The sequence below is a fragment of the Phalacrocorax carbo genome, chromosome 8, assembly GCF_963921805.1.
Source record: "Phalacrocorax carbo chromosome 8, bPhaCar2.1, whole genome shotgun sequence".
Lineage (NCBI taxonomy): Eukaryota > Metazoa > Chordata > Aves > Suliformes > Phalacrocoracidae > Phalacrocorax > Phalacrocorax carbo.
Genome location: NC_087520.1, coordinates 31040681 through 31056144, shown reverse-complemented (window position 1 = coordinate 31056144; position 15464 = coordinate 31040681). Strand labels below are relative to the sequence as shown.

At 41.1% G+C, this 15464-nt stretch overlaps 1 protein-coding gene across 6 annotated transcripts in view; it reads right to left on the bottom strand.

Annotated features, from left to right (window-relative positions):
- Positions 1–15464, bottom strand: part of LOC135310077 (E3 ubiquitin-protein ligase SIAH1) — an 80213-nt gene that overhangs the window by 8425 nt on the left and 56324 nt on the right. The window contains exon 1 of one of the 6 annotated variants that reach the window (XM_064459440.1): positions 11516–11702. The exons of 1 other annotated variant lie outside the window; for it this stretch is intronic. The gene's annotated coding sequence lies outside the window, so the exon portion shown is untranslated. Of the gene's footprint in view, positions 1–4435; positions 4669–9701; positions 10217–10246; positions 10272–11084; positions 11220–11515; positions 11703–15464 lie in introns of those variants that run through there. 4 more of the 6 variants (XM_064459439.1, XM_064459444.1, XM_064459443.1 and 1 more) reach the window with 4 other exon arrangements.

Here is a 15464-nt window from a genome sequence, read left to right as displayed (position 1 = left end):
GTACACAATGTGATCACTGAGTCATTGCTACTCAGCAATCCAGATCTCCTGCAAATTCAATGAATACTACATGGCAGATGCAGATACAAACAGCACTATATAAACACAAACGGTATTATTACACCCATCAAATTATACCGACCTGTTTCTAATCCAACACAAAAACTTGAGCCTTGGCTAGAGCTGTTTGACTTCTGCTTCATCACTATCATTAAGTGTTCCTCCTGCCTATCTATGCCAGAATATTAAACATCAACCCAGGAGATGTTTCTTTCTACCTACCAAAGATTTTCTTTCCAACGACTTTATAATGTAAAATTAAGAAGGAACAGTACCCTATAGAAGACATACAACCACCACATAAAAATCATATTAGCAAGCAACTCCTACCATGACTGTAGCATTCATTTTTAAATGTAACAAAGAACTACAACAATTTTTAAAAGTAACCCATACTTTAGCCAACCAGAAGATTCCATATTCTAGAGAATCAAGATCCAAGTTAGCATGGAATATCAGAGACTAGACTGCTATAATACTCCAGTCTTGCAAAGACAGACAAGCTGAGGAACAAAGGTCAGTGAAAAAATGACTAACTGATAAAACCTTAAATTTCATTCTAGAATGAAAACCAGAAATGTCTGATCAAAAGCAGAAACCTGAGTCTGGACCACTCTGTACTATATAATCTGAGAACATCCCAGCTGTCACATGATTTTTAATTATGTGTAGCATTAAAAAAGAAAATAGGTTTATTTGTAAATTCAGGCCATCAAGAAATTATAAAGCAAAATAGGATGTTTATCTCCCCCATCTTTTGAGCTTGGAAGGTGAAGAAGCAGGACAGAAAGCAAAAGCTAAGGGAGTAAAGGAAATTCCTGAAAATTCAAGCTAGACTAAAAACAATTTATCAAATGCCACTGCTAGAAAAAGCAAATGCAGCAATGTATTAAATATACTGGTATAAGCAACAATAGCAAAAATTATTGCTATTTGGTAATCTACTGGAATTAAAGAAAGTTAAGCTGCAAATTTACTAGTGAATAGACCTTCTGCATTATATATAGTTAAACAAATATACAGAGAAAAAAGAACCATTCTTTAAATACAAACCAAAACCAAACGCTTGCATTAAAAAGATCATGGGTCACTTCCAAACTGGACTTTACTGTATTTTTCCTTTTTAAAAGCAAGCAAATAACTTATCTTGCTGACACTGCCAAGTCCCACCTACTACAGCAGCATGAAGATGGTGATACAGAAATACTGCTCAAAGGTGGATACTGCACACTCCACACTCTTGAACTGTACCTGAAGTACTGCTCTGTGATAGAAGCCTTCTCATTCTCCGTCCACTAGCTCTCTATCCTTCCTCCCAGTTTCGGTAGCCAGTCAATGGCCAGACCCTTCCTCGATGTAGGACACCTGAAACTCTAGCATACCCACACACAGAACCTATAGCATGATAAACTATGGTATGAACTCAAAACAGCAGCTGTCCCACACTAGCCTTCTCAGATACCAAACTGAATGTGCCTTTCTGCAGCCTGCCACAGTTTGAGCACAGTAAAGCTAACAGACATAAGCCAGAAGTACAGGTTTCAAAATAAAGATGGCAGAAACCACAGAATCTAACAAAATAAACTTCATATCAAAATACAGACAACTCTATGCAAACAATAAATAACAGGGTAAAGTTTTTATTTTTAGTAATATCTCATTTCCTTTCACCATGCACAGAGCACACTGAACTGAGCTGCATCAGGATCATCTTTCAACAATAATTCAGCATAGTAACTTCTATAAACACAGGCAGACAGTTACCTCCTAAAAAGTTCCAGACATAGCATGTTGCAATAAAAAGTAAGGTAGGCATACAGAAGGATCAGCTACAAAGGGAAATAGTAACAGCACCAGAAAAAAAGGCAAGTTATTTTTAATGCTGTAACATATACTACCATTCAGAAGTATCTAAAGCAGGAAGCACTTAATCCTGTTCTACAAGATATCATAGATGGGCTCTGTATACAATTTTGCTCTATTAGCAAAAAAAAAAAAGAAAAAAAGGAACAAAAAAGGAAAAATAAAGAGTCTGTAAATGTTGACAGCAAATCCTACCAGATGTGATACTTTGGGGGCTGTGTTTCTTTCCTCAGTCTGATTTTCCAAAAACTATATTCTTTGCTGCATACTGTAATTGCCATGCAATATTGCATCACCATTCCTGTGTCTGTGGCAGACACAGGGAAGAGGGTGTGGTATGCAGTGCCTACCTTAATTCAATATGGCTAAACTAAAAGTACCACCTGTACTTTGGTACATACAGAGTCTTTCTGCAATAACTATTCCAATTCAGATTCAAGACCTAGTTTATGCGCAATATTTTCCCTGCATAACTAGAGTACTAGGGAACAGACCATCAAAATAACCAGACCTGGCCTATAAAAGACACTGATCATGACACAGAAAGCCACTCTGTAGGTAGTCCTGCCTTGACTCCTCCTATGTTGACTATTTTTATAAAGATCTCCACATCTTGTGCATTGCTGAGGTCCATACATATTTCCATCTTAAATAAGAATTTATTCTTGCGATCCTTAATTTGTTCGGTATTCCTGTTTGCAGTCCTGATGACAGTGGAGCCCTGTAAAGAATGGCAATCTGACCTGTGGAGGGCAAACACATAGGGGAGGGCTTGGAGAACTAAGATACTGATTCCAGAGTACAGACCTTGGTGCCTCAAGGTATGTCAGATATGAAATCTGCACTTAAGTACATCCAGCATCACAGAGCACAGAGTAGCAACACTGGAAGCCTAACTTCTAATTCATCAGAAATGATTAATTTTTCAGAACTTCTAGTACTGACATAAACAGAATCTCTAGTCGTTTTGAGGAATAGTTTTTACAAGTTGTGGTGTTTTTTTAAAAAATCCATATATTTAATCTTCAGAGGCAAGAACATTTAGAATAATGTCAGATGTCTTTATCTTATCACACACAACACAAAGAATAAAACATACACCATTTTAAATGTAAAGGATCAAATCCATATTTTTAAAATGGACACTTCTATATTTACAAAGCAAGATCTTCCCACTATGGATACCTAATCCGAAAGGAAAACTATGGAAATCTAAGATAGGACACAGCTTTTGTATTCTGTTAATATACTGCAGATAGAAAATAAAGAGCACTGGAATTATTTACCTTGTAACAAATACAAGACCTTAGTAAAAGAAGTGCAAAAACACAGTGGCATCTTCACATTTCTGATGGTTCCAAACTTTTCTGCACTTAATTTCTTTAAACTCCCATTTTCTACGTCTTGTGTTTCTAGCACCCATTCACTGAAGTACGTGTGCCTCCATTAAAACCAATAGTTTAAGTGATTTAAGTTTTCCCCGCTCATCAGTTCTGAAGCAGCTGTTTCTGTAGTACTGCTGCACAAGGATTCAACTGCCTCCATTAAAAATCTGTTTTTGAAAATCATTATTACAGTGTTACTCCAATTCTCAACCTTAGCTACTGACAAGTCTAGCACGGTCACACTCCTGCACAGAGCAACAGCTCGACTGCTTTTCGTGAAGACATCAGGTTTAGAATGTGGCTTTATCTCACAAATTAGAGCACTCTTCCAGCAAGTATTACCAACCTGAGGCATAGCAAACAGAAACGGGCTGAACTGCTGGCTCCACAAAAAGAAGGGGGAGGGGGAGAGAAGGATTAGTGGTACTAGAGCAGTAGTCTGCGGCATTGGATGGGAGACCTGGGTTTGGTAGTTCCTCTGTCACAAGTTTCAGAGTCAACACAGGCAAGTACTTCCCTGCCTTTTACAGGTTTTAAAATACCTTAAGTAGCCACGAGTCTCACATATTAATGCAAAAGGGAATTAATTCACTTGATAAGTACACTAAATTAACTCTGTAGACCCTATTCAAACTTACTTCAGGTTAATAATAACTAAATATCATTATAAATAATTTAACATAGTGTCCTTTAGTGTAACACCTCAGTTTTTACAGGCAGCAATAGTCAAACTTCAAGCACTGTTTACTTTCCAACTCCTGCTCACATATGGATAACTGCCCTCTATTCATTCCAATATTTTGTACATCAAAGATATTAATTAGGGAGACATTAGCAACACCCTTCTCTCTAATTCTACTGTATCTAATCTGAAGGCCTCCTTCTGAGACATCAACTCCAAATTGACATTTTATGGAATGTAAAAAAAGTAACCTTTCTTTAGGGGGATCCTTGTATTACCAAAAATATTCCCTCTGCTTTCTTTGTGAAGATCCAACCACACAGCTTTTGAAGCAAGTGATTCAAATTCAGCAGAAAACAGAGCTCTCAGGCAAGAGAATTATCTGTTCTTTTGTTGCCATTAAATTCTGATCAAGTATCTCAAATGCTAAGTAAAATGCACTCACTATTTCACTTATTTGTATTGCTTGGGAAATGCTTCATGGCACACACGATCAAAATTCAGCCATAACCACTCTAACATCAGGCCTCGGTCTGCATCAGAAAATAAAACACAAGATATTATAAATGGTTTGGAAATGATCAGGAGTAGACGTGTTTTCCTGCTACTTCATGCTCTCTTTATCAGCACTTTCTAAATTCACTACTTATCACTACGTCCTTCTCTGCAAAGTATTGTCCTCTCTTCTGTTCTGTAGTTAAATCAAAACTTGAGTCTGGTGTGCAGTGCTGAATCTCGAACATCAAATCCTAACAATGACTCACTATCTAGAGTGTAATTGTAAACTTCAGTACTTTTTAGCCTTTTTCTTTTACCAGAGTGTTACAAAAACATAAGCATTCAAAAACTTGGAAATAAAAAACTTAAAGTTTCACAAGCAACCCTAAGTCTACATCCTCATATGCATATTAAGGAACAGCCTTCATGAACTAATCTTTTTCCCCACACTCTTTAGTAGATGAGCACCTGTACATCCATGGAAGAATTATGATTGTACAAGGAACAACTATTCCTTAAATGGAACACCTGATTTTAAAATAAAGCTGTTTAGGGCAGCGGCTGGTTTTAATATGCTTAAAAGTACTCTCAAAATTACTGCTTTACAGGTGCTGTTTTAGAATAATGTCTGTCTCAACTTCATTATGGAATGCACACTTTTTATTTGTAAAATTTCCTTTCTAATGATTATACTTGACCTAGCACAAAGCCAGACTAGGATTTTATAGTACACCATCAACATCTGCCAGCCAAATTATTCCCTAGTCACACCTGTGCAACCAGTCTTCAAATTACATCCTTAACGTACTTGCTTAATCACACAGATATCAGCCATGGAGAGATGAACCCTACACAAATAAACACTCAACTGCGTTGACACCTTCATGCACAAGAAAGGAAAAAAAAAAATCCTGTGAATGAAAGTCATTTCGTTACTTTAATAATTTCGATGTATACATGCACGCGTATACACACGCGCGTATACACACATGTACATGCGTGTATACACATGTATATGCACCTATATATTTAAAAAACCCCAGTCATTCAGAAATCAAAAGATTAGTTAGGTAGAGCATTTTCACTGTACATCCACGTAAGAAGGAGGAAAGAAACAAGACTTAAGGCTCACATATAGGCAAAAGTTACACTGAATTTAAAAACTAGCTTTAGTTAAACATGAGAAGTTTATCTTGTATACCTGAAAGTGGGGTAATATATATATGTATTTGTGTGTTGTCACATCGAAGGATGTTTCAAATGTGATTTCCAAAACATTAGGCAATTTAAGAAGATTAAAAAAATCTGATCGTAAGACTGGAAAAAATTCTGAGTCCTGTGTCTGGTCAGAAAAAATGACAGGAGGTAGTGAGGTTTAAAAAAAAAAAATAATCACAGAGTCCATTTTCACAGATCATTAACTTTCAAAGAGAAAGCAGCAACATTACATGTTTTAGAGGTTCTTAAATTATTTTAATAGCAGTTGAGAACTGCTCAGTTACAGTATTTCTTAAGAGGTTTCAGATACCATTACAAACAACTTAAGAAAAAGGTTCACCTGTAGCACAAAGAACAACCCACCAGATAACGGCTCCATGACTCCAGGCACAGAGACTCAGAGTGTGTCAGAATGCAACTCCACCATTTCTACAACAAACAAAAGCAAGCTGCCACTAAAATGAATGGTTGCACTGCCTTTTACCCATTAGTTTTCTTTCTCTTTAAGGTAACGTATTCAGCAAGATCAGACTTGCACAACTACATGAGTACTTACACTGGCACAGCAGGAAGACACCAAAACCAAGTTGGCAATCGAGGGTGAAACCATTCTTTCTTAGCTGTAAGCCTGGCATTTACACTGATCCCGAGTGCGCCCACGATGACAGAGAATGCCATCTCTTGCAGCAGCGCCAGCTCTTATGTTACTACACAGCAAGCTACTCTGGGAAGTGAACCAGATAATAGTTACCCATTCCTCACAGGCAATTAGTTTTCAGCTAAACTTGGGACTAAAACTGCCCGTTTCACGTTCACACTGGTGACAGCAAGACTGCAAGTTATCACTGGCAGCCTGAACAGAAACCATCTGTAGCTACTGCAGAACTGCACCCTGCATGTGCTACAGCTTGTGCAGTGCTACATCTTCTATTATTTCTTCTAACACTGATGCATTAACAGCAACTAACTGCATTACTTCAGAAATAATAACGGACTTTTAGAAAAATCACAGGAAAAACGAACTTTTAAAACCCACTTTGAGCTAGTACCTACATCACTTTTCAGCACAAAGCAACTTGGACCAAGATTTACAAAACAGAACTTAGAAACCTCACGTTTCAGTTGTCATCCCCTTGCAAAATACAAAATACACAGAACCTCCCCTAACAAGAATGCTGTAATACAGAGCATACAGAAACAACAAAGATAAGCCTTTTAATACACCTACATTTCTAAGCTAGACTCCAGCTCTAGCAATTTTTATGTAAAGGAATTAATTTTCAAGCTTTCCCTCCTCTAATTTAATACTAAATTGTTTTAAAATACTCCCACTCCAGTTAAAACCTTTTCAACCTTTTGACAATCTGTACATTAGCAAAATTTAACATATGATTTTCATTCATATATAGTTTTCCCTTGACATATTTCATCTGAACACATATTTTCAAATAACTCTTAAAAAGTGTGGCATTCTAAATGCTCCTCCTTGACAGCGTTCAAAAAAAAAAAAACACTGAAAAGCCACTCTGGTCCTTCATTAAAGACTAAATGAATTTTTGCTCCGTTCAGTACCATATGCAAGAACTGTAGGAAAGAACTTTAAAATATTAAGTTAAAGACTTCACACCACACAAATCAAAGTTCAAAGAACTGCTGTTTCACTTTAAAGGAGCTGATGACTGATTCTTTAAGCAGCAGAAGTTATCTCTACACACTTCTTGTTTTTCTTCATATCTCAGCAAGGTCATCAATTGTTAAAAGAAAAGGTACAAAACTATACAAAAAACGACACGGTCAACAACAACTGTAGATGATGTAAAAAGCAGCAAATTCAATTTCCCTGTCGGAATATATCCACAGTAATTTTTTAAAAAAAGCATTTCCAGATGCAAAAGGACAAATACATTTTTCACCATTCAAATAATATTTTGCTTCCCCACTGAACACACAGCGAAACTCAGCTTCCATATTCAGCTTCTACAAAAAGAAACAAGTCAAAATCAGAAGTGCACCATTTGGGTCACTGTAATTATCTAGCACTTTATCTGATTAAAGTACTGTGGTATTAGTCACCAAATCTCATTGTTCCTGTGACAACACAAAGCATCACCATTTTATACATTAACTCAAACAGGCATATATTTAAAAATAATTGCCCTGGGCATTACAGAAACATAGTAGGTAGTCTGGATTACAACTAGAAAATATATCCATATATGAAGTGCAGCATAAAACTTAAGAGTATTAATGGGGCATTAATGCTGGGTTTTGTCTTCTTTCTTTATCTAGTATAGTTAACAGCTAAACATGGTATAGCTTGGTATAAAACAACCCCAAGTCAATGACTTGAAGATTTTTTGTTACATGCAATTAAGTGCTAATAGGAAAAACTCAGATAAACCTACAGTAATCTCTCACACGTATCTCTCAATTTCTAGTCCATGATGTGATACTGTACACAGAAGACATACACCAAAATTTCATTTTTGCCATGACATGGTACATTCAAGACACAAACAGCATGTACACTTTGAAAAAGAGCAAATTACTTACAAGTTTTCTTATTAATGAAACAAAACATTTCATTAAGGTAACATTATGTCTCTACCTGTTGTGTATTTCTGTCAGAGTCAAATGGGATATCACTCACTACTCTTTTTTTAATCACAACTACTTTTCACTTTTCTTAATGCTGATTTTCCTTCAAAAACCAAAGCAACAAAAAATAAAAAATCCAGTAAAAACAGTCTCCTGCATCTACGATGTTTGTGATATTTAAGAACATTAACTTCAGAGAGACACCCTAAGCGAGAGCTGAGATGAACTAGAGCTTGCCAGCAGCAAGCTCTTCACTGCTTTGTAGTGAAGCTGCACTTCACTGCAGCAGCAGGTAGCACCCAACAGCACCAACCAGGCGTTCAGGTAACTACAGTCAGCTGCAGGAAACATGATTTCCCCTTCGGCTTTCTGCAGATTGGGTACACACATCACAACTGCAGGACCGAGTTCTTCATAAGGGTCCAGAATTTCAGATACCATTGATTTACCTTAACTATTCTGGCTCAGCTTAACTCCTGAAAATGAGACAACCATTAAAGCAAAACATACACTGATAATCTATTTAGCAAAATTCGGTCCAACTTTTAATGCTGGAAGTTACAAGACTACAAACACTATTACAAGAAGAAAAATAAGGTGATTCTAAGTTACACATCTAAGAACGTTATGTTTCTCATAGGAGTTGCATGTATATTCTTCCAAAACGTTTTATGTGAAGACCAGAGTTCATAATACTGTCCTACTCAATTTGAGTTTTCAGACCAAGAAGAGTTGCTCTTACATGAACATGCTCATACTCCTGCCTCTTCCATATTGGAGGCAGGTACTTGACATCTAAATAGTATCTCTTTCTCAATTCACTGTAAGCAGACAGCAGCAACTATACTCACACTTGAGTATGGAAAGTACTTGTGTTATTTTAAATATTTACTTCCCTTAGTTCGCACCTACTGAGCTAGAACCACTGAATTTCTGAGCTAACTCCTCTAGTACAGTCTAATTAGACTATAGCATTACAACCTTACCAACAGGAATGATAGATTAATGGACAAGATACTTTGTTAAGACATGTACTTTCAGAACCAAAACGCTCATCATTTCGTCAGTTTCAGAATTCTTGGATCACAACAGACTCCTGAACTTATACCACTGATGGATGACTCTTATCCTTGTGCTGTCCTGTATTATTTTTCACTGCTGTGAAAAGTGCTAAAGCTATTTAAGAACGTCAGTTTCCATTGAACTTAACACAATTACCCTTTCTAGCACTCATTTTTTATGTCAATGTTAAGGCATAGAACAAATGATAAAAGTAGAACTAATCAAATTATTCTTTAAGTATGCTCCCCAAAGTTATTTTCTGCAACAGATGACTAGTCCAGAGATCCAGGTTTTATCCTAAAAGCCTCTGTACGAGCCCACCTGTATTCCAATACCTCAAATCTTCCTGAAGACCAGCTCGAATAACTCAGGGTTGAGAAAAGTCCCTTCCATTTTTCCTCCGGCTCTAGAACGCACCATGCTGGCCTCGGAATTTAGAAAGGAGATAAACAGACAACTGAAACTATGTCCCGCACGTGGAACAACCCATGTTCTTCGCGACCTAGTCCAATTAGCTAAAAGCCTCCTAACATCCAATCATCTGCCACGTTAAACAAATTCAGTCACTTTATCTATTTATTTAGCATATGAGTAAACTGCTTATTACAGAGGAAAGGTAGTAGTCGCCCAGACTGGTTGAAATAGAGACTGAAGAGAGAATACAGGAGAAATAGTGCATGTTTATAAGTGAAAGGTAAGCTTATAGTGCCACCAGCTCGCTGCTGGAAAAGAAACTTGGTTCTTCCGTAGAAATACTTTGCCTTTCACTACAGACGCTATTGTTTCCAGTCCTTTTAAAACGGTGAAGAGGAAAGAACAGAGGTCTCCAGCCGTTTGATTTCGCAGGGGAAGCCGCGGGACGAGCGAGAATCCCCCCTACCTTCACTCTCATCGGATTAGAGAAGAGAAGCAGCAGCCTCCCCAAGAAATGTCATGGAACCCGTTTCCTCCGGCAACCGGTTTCCCGCGGCGGCTGGGCCCGCCGGGAGGCCAGCACAGCGCGAGGCCAGCAGAGTGGGGCGCCGCCGGGGCCCTCAGCGGCAGGCAGGCAGGCCGGCCAACCGCGGCCGCGGCCCCGCTGACCTTCGCCGCGCCGGCGACCGGCGCCGGGCCCGCTCCACTCCCGCCAGCACAAAGCGCACGGCGCGGCGAAGCTGAGCCCACAAAGGGGTAACCCCGCGGCCGAGGCGGCGCAGGCCCTCCGCTGCCGCCGGGCCTGGCCGCCGCCTCAGCCCGTCGCACGCCCTCCGCTGCCGCCGGGCCTGGCCGCCGCCTCAGCCCGTCGCACGCCCTCCGCTGCAGCCGGGCCTGGCCGCCGCCTCAGCCCGTCGCACGCCCTCCGCTGCAGCCGGGCCTGGCCGCCGCCTCAGCCCGTCGCACAATAGCCCAGCAGAAGGGCTCAAAGCCGCCTGCCGCCGCTCCCCTCCTCCCCTCGAAGGACCCGCCGCACCTCTCTCCCCCCCGGGCCCAGCTGCCTCAGCCCCTCTCGCGGGCGTCGGCGCATGGCACGGCCACCAGCAGGAAACCGGAGGCCTGGGCTGCGCTTAGGCCGCGGCGGGGCCTTGTCCCGACTCTCATCCGCGGCCTCCGCGCCGGAGCTTCGGCGGGCGGCCGCCCCGCGCGGAGGCCGGGCGGGGAGCGAGTCCCGCTGAGGCGAGGCGCGGTGCGGCGCCCTCCCCTCTCCGAGGCCGCTCGGCCTCCCAGCGCCGCACGCTCACCTGTGGGCGCTGGGCTGGGCGGGACCCCGCTGAGGCGGCCTGGCTCCCCCGATCGCGCGGGCTGTGGGGCGACTGGCTGCGCCGCTCTCGCCGAGACACTGGGTACCCGGCCCGCACCGACCGCGCGCTGCCTCGCTCGCTGCCTCCCTCCCTCTCACTGCCGGCCAAGGAGACACCGCCACGGGGGCGCGCCAGCTGCGGCGGAGCTCTCCTGCCTGCCAGGCGCGCTCCGGTAGCGGGCGGGCGGCAGCGCGCACGCGCACCCGGCAGCGGCGGGCGGGCCGGGCTGCCAAGCTCCCGGCGCGGCGAGGAGGAACAAAGGCCGCTCCGGTGCGCTCAGCTCTGCTCTGCGGGGACCTGCGCGCCAGCGGCCTTCAGGCCCTTCCGTGCCTTCGCCCGCTTCCCGGGTCCGGGGAGAGGCCGCCTCTTACCTGCGCCGCCGCGGAGCCCCGGCGGGGTTAGCTGGCTGCCCCGCGGCCCTGGGAGCGAGCGAGCGAGCCCGGGGCGGCGCCGGGCCCTGGGGCAGGGAAGAGGCCCCAGACCCGGCCCTCGCCCTCCTGCGCCCGGTGGGTCGTGGCGGCGGCAGCCCTTTTCCGGTCGGCGGGAGCACACCTGCGCCGAAAGCGAGTTTTTTGGTACACGAGTATTTGCGGGGTCAAGGCCCCACAGGCCCAGCTGGACTCTGTCACAAGGGGTATTAATGCTATTTTTCAAAATGGCAGAGCCCTCGAAAGTGGCCTTACTTCTAGACGCTGGTACCGTCCAGCACCGGAGCATTCTGGTGATTTTAAGAGACTGCTACGACCAACCCCCTCCTTCGGTCTCTTCCCCTTCAAAGGCTTTGCATAATTCAGGTTAGGCCCCTGTCCAGCAATGCCCTAAATACATAGTAACTCTCAGCACATAAACTGGATGAAATTAACTTAATTACTAGCGTGCTTTTTGTATGCTTTGTTGAATTGGGACCCTGTTCACCTACTGAAGCTATTCAGAGGTTTGCCAGAGGAGAGCCATTGTTTAATTCATTTTAAGTAAATTATTTTAATATATGTATTTGTGATCTTATTTCAATTTTTGAATGACTGAACCACTTTCTTGGCTAGTTTAATTGGTTATCCAGATGGTTCCCAATATCCTCCTCATTCCTTCTGATGACCGGAAAGCACTTCTTTTTGCATAACATTAAGAATGTTGACTCTGACAAGTCTGCTCTTATTCAGAGATTTTGGGATTAGTTTTAAGGCAGCTTCTCAAAAACACATCACTGTAGCGATGCAGTACAATATGTACCAAATGCACTATTTAAGAATCCTCCCAAGTATAGATAATACCAATTATTTATTGTCAAAGGATGACAGCTCTAGGAGTATAACTTCTTTGCAGATAATTTTTCCCTGCGCACCTTGTAGCTACGCAGTGGTTATTGAGCCTCGGCCTTTGAGTATTCATGAGGAGCAATACACATGGCAATGATTGCCAACCCATAGTTGGGCTGACTTACTGAATACTTAAGGAAAGATGTTATGATTAAGTAAAGTATTATTTTTGTCCTGGCTAGGAAGGACACAATCCTGAAGCAATGTTATCAGTATTAGAGGGTTTTCCCACCTTTCATTTTAGTATGGAGTCAGGCCAATCATTTGATATATTTTTAAACATATGGAAGTCTACTCAGTAGTGGAAACTCTTAAAAAAGGAAGTCTGCTATAGACAACAAGGAAAAAAGCTCCTCTAATAGTAGTAGCTAGTATTTGTAGATATGAGAACCAGAAGGCTTATCAGTTCCAGTAGTCTGTGTGGTTTCTTACAAAGTATCTCTGTGGTTAAGGCTTTGATCCTGCAAACACTAACTTTCTGCTAAAAAAAGACAAGTTGACGGAGTCTTGCAGTCCTGCATCAGATCAGCGCATTGCTAGTCGGTCAGTATTACTAAGTACTTGCCTTTCACTGAACAAAAACTAGTCCCTTGAACAGTGAAAGTAATTAAGCCTACTTTCTAATGGATTTTTCTCCTATCTCTCTCCTCACCACAGGAACCTCCCACTTTACTCCCATGTTCCTGCTAACCTCACCTCTGAAATGCCTCCAGCTTGCCTCAACCCTTTGTAGCAGCCCAGCATGCTCACGTCTGTAACTGACAGCTGCCCCAGAGGGAGCACCCAACATAGCTGCTTCCCAGCTCTGTGCATGCACCCACTGCTCCATCACCCAGTTCACATCTTCAGGCTCTCCAGCTGGCAGACCAAAGAGTTCACATTTCCCTCCTTCCCTCCATAGGACTGCTTATCTCAGTTTTCCTCTGCTATCCATCATTACCCTTCTCAAGAAAGTTACTGGAACTTCAGTGTCTTTGAGAGTCACGCCTCACTCAAACCAGGGTGAAATTAGCCCACAGGTTCAAAAGTTGTTAGAAAGGCCTGACTGGAATTAACCCCATAGCAAGATCGCACAAACTTCATTACTGTAGGAAATGAGGGTTAAAAGGTCTCAAAGGCACATTAAACGGCCATCTAATCCATTTTCCTGCTCCAAGGTAGAATCAGCTATGCCTTCATTATTCCTGACAGATGTTTGTCTAAACAGCTCATAAAAATCCTCCTGCAGTAAAAATTTTTAAACCATCCTCTGAAACCTATTCTAGTGTTTGTCCCTAGCATTACATTGTTTCTCCCTATGATACATAACCTAAATCTCCCATTATCATTTTAGCCCATTCTTGAAACACTTCAGTGAACACAGAAACACTTTTATTCCCTTCTCTGTTTTTGAAGACTCTAATCTTCAGTAAATTCTATCAGTTCCTTTCCATCTAGAGGTCACCACTGCAAGGCCTCTGATCATTATTGTCTTTTCTCTCTGCAACTGCTCCTTTTATTCTGACTATGGTTCTGGGAACTGGCCATAGCACTCCAACTTAGGCCCTTTTAAATGCTGAGTATTAAAGGCTGACTCTATGGGGATGCCACTAAATTAGCAGTATCAGTCAACATAATAATTGCAAACTGAAGTTAGTCTTTTTAACATCAAGTTTTACTAATTATTAATTTATTGACATTACATTTGTATGCATTGTTTAGCAGGAAAAGAACCTACTGTCACTATGGAAGTGTATAGAAGCCCTGTGGTTGATAAAGTTATATATGTATGTAGGCCTGTAGTTTAATGGGATTACTGCGTTTCCCTACTAGACAATAATGTTTGTAAGTAAGTCTTCAGTTTCATATTAAGATGTAATAAAATACTTTTTTCTCCTCTAAACTTTAGATAGTATTCTCGTTCTTAAAAGTAGCTATTTCATATTCATTTAATAAAAGGGATAAACGTGTTCACACTATGTGAGTTGCTGTTACATTTTACAAAGTTCATATACATTATTATAGTATACATGAGATTTTAAGTGAAAAGTCATTAGTGTGTTTTATGTTTCTGTAAAACGCATTCTCTGTTTCAAGAATGAAGAGAGTATTAGCAACACATGGCAGGATTCTTTTGAGATGTAGGAATATGATTACCAATGGATAAACTGGATACTCAGATTTTGTGGCTGGATCTGGTTCCTTGGGCAGAAAGACTGCCTCTGCTAATTCACAGTAGCACTTGATCCTGGTAGCTAAGTGCCTACATCCTAAGCAAAGCACCAAAACATAAATTCATTTCTAAGCTTGTCTGTAACAACACTGAAGCTAGCAAAAATACACATATTTAAGTGAATTTTCTACTTACAGCATTTTAAAGTCTCTAAAAGTAATAAGGAATTCATTTTTACCCAGTTTTGAATATGCTATTCGAACTACTTTTTTTTGTATTGAAATGAGAACATTAAGCCCTTAAGAAAAATGAGTACATAGTGTCCAACAAAATCCATGACACTTGTGTAAACAAAGTACCTGAAAGTAACATACTACAGGAATTACAAATCAGTGATTACACAAATTACAAAAGGACATCTGAGATAATCGTTCCTCAAAGTACCAAAACCAGCACAAATACAGTACGAAATACAAGAAAAAGGCTATTCTTCATATGCAATACATTATATTTACAAAAATACAAATAAAATTATATTTAGCCTTATTTTTTTTCTAGACAGTTAATATCTTCCCCATATATATTAGCACTTTGGATGCATTATTAATTATTTTTGCCATCCACAATTTCCACAGAAAGGAAGAAGACAAACTTTTAAAGTTTGTCTCAAACATCCAGGAGGGCTCTTAAAGACAATAATACTCATTAAGATGGAAGATCAGTTGCTGATCTCTACTGATCTCTTCATCCTGCAGTAGGATGAGTTTGTATTTTTTTAATTTCTATTTTCTACTGCCAAGGCTGCTAAACACTTCTATTCCTACATGGTTTCTTTATGGACTTTCTGACAGC